The 7500-nt window shown below is 47.4% G+C and overlaps 1 protein-coding gene across 1 annotated transcript in view; it reads right to left on the bottom strand.

Moving 5' to 3' along the window:
• LOC125025358 (peroxidase-like) overlaps positions 1-7500 on the bottom strand; it is a 50832-nt gene that overhangs the window by 15332 nt on the left and 28000 nt on the right. The window lies entirely within an intron of this gene.

The following is a 7500-nucleotide window of genomic DNA, read 5'->3' as shown; positions in this document are numbered from 1 at the left end:
AGTTAGAGATCGGATCAGAAATGATTACGATATTTTGTTTGCAATAATGATGATGCTATCAATAACAGCGAGATATTATTAATAATAATGATAATAATAATGGCCATAATAATAACAGTAGTAATAATAAACTAACTATAATATAAATATTAACATTAATGATAATGATAATGATAATGTCAATAACAATGATAATAAAACTACTACTACTATTACTACTACTACTACTAATAATAATAATAACTACAACAACAACGACGATGACGATGATGATGGAGATGATAATAAGTGATAATAACATTAATAATAATAATGCTAATAATGATATTAATCATAATAACAATAATGTACACGATAACAAATTACCCTTAGCATTTTTTCACCAGTGGCAAAACAATAACAAAACATATAATGTGAACATCATAACAATATTCATAATAACAGTCACTGATTTTACAGCAGTTTCTTGAAAAATCATCCTTACAAATCACGTTTTAAGCCCTCTTTCTAAAAACAAGCTAAGGGGTGGCATTAGGTCCGATTTCATAACATAATGATATTTGCGATCCTCCCAATCATCCTAAATTGCCCCGAGAGTCTGCCAGCGCAGTTTAATTTTGAATTTCTTCTTTTTTTTTTGTCCCTTCGCCTCCTTTTTTTTAGCAGGGAAGTCCTCCGCCGACCCAGGGTTGGCACGGGGTAGGAGTGTGCACTTCTCTCGGCAAGGAGTACATACCCAATAAGGTACTTTATCTGGCGAGGTAGGACACCCAATAGGGGTACTGCAGACGGCATGGAGTACACCCCATAAGGTAATACATCCGGCAGGTTACGACACGCGAAAAAAGTTTTATATCCGGCCAATTACTACATCGAGAAAGATATCATATTCGTCATGGTACATAACCCGCCCAGCATGGTACTACACCCGTCCAAAGTAGTACATCCGGCAAAGATACTACAACCGACAAGGTACCACGCCTGGTGAGCCCCGACAGCCGAAAAAAAAAATAACACGAACCGATACTCTACTAAACCGGCCAAGGAATGATACCCACAATGCTACCACGCCCTGCAAAGTACCCCGCCCAAAAAGGCACCACGACCGGCAAGGTACGTACCCCTGGAAATATTGCATCCGGCAAATTGCTGCGATGGGGGAATAAGCTACACTCGGCACATCCACCCGCTTTTGCCGTGACGGGTTAATGATCCGAGCACACTGTTCTGTCGCGAAAGGTTTGCTGTTATATACGATGAAATACCAATTATCATATTCCATTTTTTTATCGAGGCAAATGTTCTTGATAGCTTGATCATGAGCAAGTTGACAGGCTGGTGAGAATAATTCATCTCGTAGCAGGTGGGGATGTATTATTTAAAATACAATGTTGATTGGTTTTCGGCAAATCATCACCAAAGCATTTTCCGCTAAAAATATTAAAATGAATTTTGTTATTAAACCCACGATTGAAAAAGCATTCTAAAAAAAAAAATCAGTGTTTTAAAAACTAAAAAAATTTATAATAGCTATAAAACCAGTTAACCCCAGCATCCAAAAATCGATTTCAATTTGGATAAATAGAACCTCCTTATAATTTAAGAGGAAGGGAACCTTGCCTCAACGAGGAACAGTTTATAACATTGAAACAATTAAGAATTTAGGTCGGGAGAACATTACAAAAAATCCCCACCCAAATTATGGATAGAAGTTGGACATTAAAAAAATAAATTTTCCCCAAAAAAAAAAAAAACCAAAAACCCCCCCAAACCACCCCCCCCATTAAAAAAACCCCAAAATCATAAAACTTAAAATATAAAAATAATTTTCCCTTAATTAACCCAAAACCCCCCCCCCCCCCCCCATAATAAACCCCCCCCTTAACCCATTTTCCCTTACCCCCCCTTCCCCCCCTACCAACCCCATCTCCCCATAAACCTCTCCCCCCAAAAAACCCAAAAACAACTTCCCAAATTTTTTTGCCCAATTCCCCCAAGTTTTTTGATGACAATTAATTTTAAACGAAACGGTCCTCCCCCCAAAACCCTTTTCTTTTTTCCCCTTATAGGAAAAAAATACATTATTGGTGAAGGAAAGCCCCCAAAAACAAAAAATTCCTGCATAAGGAACATTATCAAAAAGATTGCAATTCCAAAAAGGGAAATATGGAAACAATGGAAAAGGGTTACCATATAAATGACCATTTTTTAAACTTTTCAAAAGAAAAGTATTAATTAATACGGGGGCGGGAGGGGCGCAAGCAGCGACTTGTGTTCCGAACTCTTGTTCCGGCCGCCGTCTTTCAGTCGAGTTTACCATAGCGTTTGCAGCATACTTTCGCTCTTATTGCCCTCGCCGCAGGAACAGCTTCGGCCGTGCCCTTATTATTCCACTGTGCATACGAGCAAGGGTCCCAATTTACCGGGGATTTGAAGCCCCTACGACGGGGAGCGTTCGAGGGCATCCAGCGTGGGACGAGGGAAGGGGATCCCGTGTCTTGATGGGGCCTATTAACCTTCCTATTTGCCCGGCTTAGATAACAATGGCGGGGACTTACGAACTCTTACAGCGAAGGCTCGCAGCAAGGATAACGTCGAAGAAAGCTTTAATTGCCTTGAGGCGGTCCGATTCGCGAATACTACTAATAGCGTCTGGATAGCGCAAAACAACGCAAAAGTTCAGCGAAGAGAGTTGTTATTGTGGGGAGGCGGGGCAGGGGATAAGGTGGGAGATAATCTTTGTTATTGAGACGGTACTTCATCAGAGGGGCGAGCACGCCCTGGGTCGAGCGGTGAGCAGAGAGCCCAAAGTCTGGAGGGGAGCAGATCGTCCAAGCCCGATATTCTATTTGTTTTTTTCTCGATTTTATTTTACCCAGCATAATTAGCAATTAGTAAGTAAGCTAATTGGACGGTAAACCTTAGGGCCAAATAAATCTTTATTTGGTACTAAAACTGATCTAGGAAGTATGGGTAGTATCCAGAGGCAAGAGAAGTTTATCCAAGGTACTCCATAGCCCAAACAAACCCATTACCCAAAGTGCAGGTACGCCCTTCATCTTCGATGAACCGGGGGCGAGGAGGAACGTTTGGTCCCGATACTCCAGGCGGACAATCTACTCTGCTTCTCTCCTGCGCTCTTCGCTCCGAGTGACAATAATTAAATGTGATTACGAACAAGGGGATGAGGCTGATGTGGAGAGAGGAGTTTCTCGGTGATCTTGAAAAAAATCGAATACCTCAAAGTGTTCTCAAACTTTAGTATTATGCACGAGGAAGCGAATGAAGGGGGAGGGGGGTTATTACCTCTTAATAATGTTTAATAACATGATTTCCCAGGCCAGTGAAGTTCCATCGCACTCGGCATACACAATTCTAACTTGAACAAAGAAAGAAAAAAAAAACGCGTAAGGGCGAAACGATGACGTGGCACTCTCCATCAGATCGCGGGCCCTTTATGCCATGTTAGGGCCCAAAAGGGGGGGTTTTAGCGCTGCCTTTTCGGGGCACCTTCAACGTATTCGTTTTGTGCTGCAAGATCAAATTCGGCTGACTTCTTTTTCTCTCTCTCCCCCCTCTTTTTAATGGGTACCGGCGAAGTGCAAAGCTTTTCCATGGTAAGTTTCTGGCCCGAGCCGATATTTGTACCAAGTTGTAAATGTGTGTAAATACGCTCCTAATAAAAAAAAACGAGAACCAGGGCAGCCTTTCTCTGTCGGTGTTGATAGCTTGAAATCGGGGACAGTACAATGCAGTCATTCTGTATCAAGAAAGAAAGAGATAAAAAAAATATATGCCTAGTGTAGTGTGGTATAGATGCATTGATATCTCTGGCATAAGAGAAGGAGACAATAACAAAGACTCTACAAAGACTTTACAAAGACTATATTCCTTAAAAAAACATTCTCCTTGTCAAATGGTTCATTGGCCTGACCATAACAGCAGCACCTAACCTTGGCATGACAGAAAATTGTGGTAAAGAAGCGGATATGGATATAAATACTCTCTCTATGTCTCTGTCTGTATGTGTGTCTGGCTGTCGCTCCCTCTCTCTCTCACTCTTTCTTCCTATCTTTCCCTCTCCCCACTCCTCCTCCTCCTCCTCTCCCTCTCGTTCTCCCCCCTCCCCCTCCTCTCCCTCTCGTTCTCCCTTCCCCCTCCCCCCCTCCCTCTCGTTCTCCCTCTCCTTTTTTTCCCTTCCCTCTCGTTCTCCCCCCTCCCCCTCCCCCGCCCTCTCGTTCTCTCCCCTACCCCTCCTCCTCTCCCTCTCGTTCCCCCCCCCTCCCCCCCTCCTCTCCCTCTCGTTCTCCCTTCCCCCTCCTCCTCTCCCTCTCCCCTCCCTCTCCTCTCTTTTCTCCTTCCCCCCTCCTCCTCTCCCTCTCCCCCTCCTCCCCCTCTCTTTCCCTCCCCTTCCCCCTCCCCCTCTCCCTCTCGTTCTCCCCCCTCCCCCCCTCCTCTCGTTCTCCCTTCCCCCCTCTCTCCCTCTCGTTTCCCCTCCCCCTCCTCTCCCTCTCGTTCTCCCCTCCTCCCCTCCTCTCCTCTCGTTCTCCTCCCTCCCCCTCCTCCTCTCCCTCTCGTTCTCCCCCCTCCCCCTCCCCCTCCTCCTCCCTCTCGTTCTCCTTCCCCTCCTCCTCTCCCTTCCTCCTCCTCCCCCCTCTCGTTCTCCCCTCCCCCTCCTCCTCTCCCTCTCGTTGCCCCCCCCTCCCCCTCCTCCTCTCCCTCTCGTTTCCCCCCCCTCCCCCCTCCCCCCTTTTCCCTTTCTCGTTCTCCCCCCTCCCCCTCCTTCTCTCCCTCTGTTCCCCCTTTTTCCCCTCCTCTCCTTCTCGTTCTCCCCTCTTCCCTCCTCCTCTCCCTCTCGTTTCCCTCTCGTTCTCCCCTCCCCCCCTCCTCTCCCTCTCGTTCTCCCCCCCCCTCCCCCTCCTTCCCTCTCGTTCTCCCCTTTTTCCCCCTCCTCCTTCCCTCCCCGTTCTCCCCCCCCCCTCCTCTCCCTCTCGTTCTCCCTCTCCCCCCTCTCTCCCTCTCGTTCTCCCCTCTCCCCCTCTCGTTTCTCCCCTCCCCTCCTCCTCTCCCTCTCGTTCTCCCCCTCCCCCTCCTCTCCCTCTCGTTCTCCCTCTCCCCCTCCTCCTCTCCCTCTCGTTCTCCCCTTCCCCCTCCTCCTCTTCCTCTCGTTCTCCCCCTCCCCCTCCTCTCCCTCTCGTTCTCCCTCTCCCCCTCCTCCTCTCCCTCTCGTTCTCCCCTCCCCCTCCTCCTCTCCCTCTCGTTCTCCCCCCTCCCCCTCCTCCTCTCCCTCTCGTTCTCCCCCTTCCCCCTCCTCTCCCTCTCGTTCTCCCCCCTCCCCCTCCTCCTCTCCCTCTCGTTCTCCCCTTCCCCCTCCTCCTCTCCCTCTCGTTCTCCCCTCCCCCTCCTCCTCTCCCTCTCGTTCTCCCTTCCCCCTCCTCATCTCCCTCTCGTTCTCCCCCCCTCCCCCTCCTCCTCTCCCTCTCGTTCTCCCCTTCCCCCTCCTCCTCTCCCTCTCGTTCTCCCCTCCCCCTCCTCCTCTCCCTCTCGTTCTCCCCCTTCCCCCTCCCTCTCTCCCTCTTTCGAAGTGCTTTCTATAAGTTACCAGAGCGTCAAATGGTCGGTCATATGTATTTCGATCTATTAACCTTCCTTAATGGGGGGGGGGGGTGAGGGTGGAGAGGGGAGAGGCGGGTGGGTAAGGGGACGATGGGAGAAGAGAGAGAGGAGGAGAAAATGAGAGAAGGTGGAAGGGAGATGGAAGAGGAAAGAAGTGATGGGACAGGGAATAGGTTGGGGCTGAAAGGGGATGGGGAAGTCGCTTATTCGAAGGATTTGCACGATGGAGACTGTCTGTGTGTCTGTCTGTCTGTCTGTCTGTCTGTCTCTCACTCTCTGTCTGTCTGTCTGTCTGTCTGTCTGTCTGTCTGTCTGTCTGTCTGTCTGTCTCTCACTCTCCGTCTATCTGTCTGTCTGTCTGTCTGTCTGTCTGTCTGTCTGTCTGTCTGTCTGTCTGTCTGTCTCTCACTCTCCGTCTATCTGTCTGCCTGTCTGTCTGTCTGTCTGTCTGTCTGTCTGTCTGTCTGTCTGTCTGTCTGTCTGTCTGTCCCTCTCTCTCTCTCTCTCTCTCTCTCTCTCTCTCTCTCTCTCTCTCTCTCTCTCTCTCTCTCTCTCTCTCTCTCTCTGTGTGTGTGTGTGTGTGTGTGTGAGTGTGTGTGTGTGGGTTATGATCTTGCTTCAGGATGTATATAAAAACTCCCAAATTTCCTGGCAACTCATGAAATGTGTATACTATCCGTGGCCTGGTGGAGTCCTTTTTGTAACAACTGTAACAAGGCTGTGAATGTTAGCATTGATATAATTATTAGTAGTACTACCTTTTTTTTTTTTTCTCAAGTAATGTTTTTTTCTGAAATAATTATTATCAGCTGCATAATCACCTTTATTGTCTGCAACATACGACCATCTGGAACTGGAGCACTAATACAAATTTAAATGTTTATTCACCTACTAACCTCCCTCCCCCCAAAAAAAAAAAACAAAAAAAAAACGTGTTTACTCGATGTCTTGCTGTGCAAACATATCCTACCTATATACTGGAATGTATAATGACATTTTATAACTCCTTAGTTCTATTTTCAAAGTGGCTCAGACATCAAACGGTTTGAGCTTATGTTTCGATACGTTGAAAAAAAAAATGCTTCACTGGCACGTGGGACTTCAGAATTCTGCATCAAAGAGGCGTAGCTGCATTGATTCAGACTCCATTCGAATCTGTGGTTGGTCTGCACTTCGCCAAGACCACCGTTCATTATGTCGCTGCCGTCTAAGCGTTCGCGGGAAATTCTTGGGACCAACAGCACTGTTTGGATCTGGCCACGTGGGATTAACTTTCAGATGCAGTAAATTTAAGAGGAAACATGATATAGTACGAAAAAAGCACTCAAATATACAAACGACCAGCTATAAAACTGACATTCCCAATGATTTACCAGTTACGAATACCGTTCCAAAATGCCCGAGCATTCGGACACCGTTCTGACCATTGACAGTGGGCATTTTTAACGGAGCTTGCTACTTGTTTTGAGTTTCATATAACCAAGAAAATCACTCGAATCAGACTCAGAGTCAAGGGAAACGTCCGTCATTCGTCTCCTTGATGTAGGTTTGTTTACGTTCCCGAAGACAATCGCAAGGCAGCAGCGGACGGCTTCTTCCAGGCGCCATTGGGGTCGGTGCTGCTCTCGAGTCAAAGCTTGCTCTCCCGTGTCCGACGAAGAAAAGGCCTTGTCTCTGAGCCACAGAAACCTCTCCGTATTGAAAGGACTGAGGGTCGAGGTTAACAATATGGACCTGCTACCAAACACCAGCCCATTTGAGTGAGGGAAGTTGGTGAACGAACGAGTAACAACGCCAAAGCGAAGATGAACATGTGTTGCGCGGCTAAAGGTCTCGATGTGCGTGAAACGAGAAAGAAAAGCAAGAAAGCGTCATGCAATTCTG

Source organism: Penaeus chinensis, chromosome 5, assembly GCF_019202785.1.
Source record: "Penaeus chinensis breed Huanghai No. 1 chromosome 5, ASM1920278v2, whole genome shotgun sequence".
NCBI classification, from domain to species: Eukaryota; Metazoa; Arthropoda; class Malacostraca; order Decapoda; family Penaeidae; genus Penaeus; species Penaeus chinensis.
This window is presented reverse-complemented; position numbering and strand designations above follow the sequence as displayed.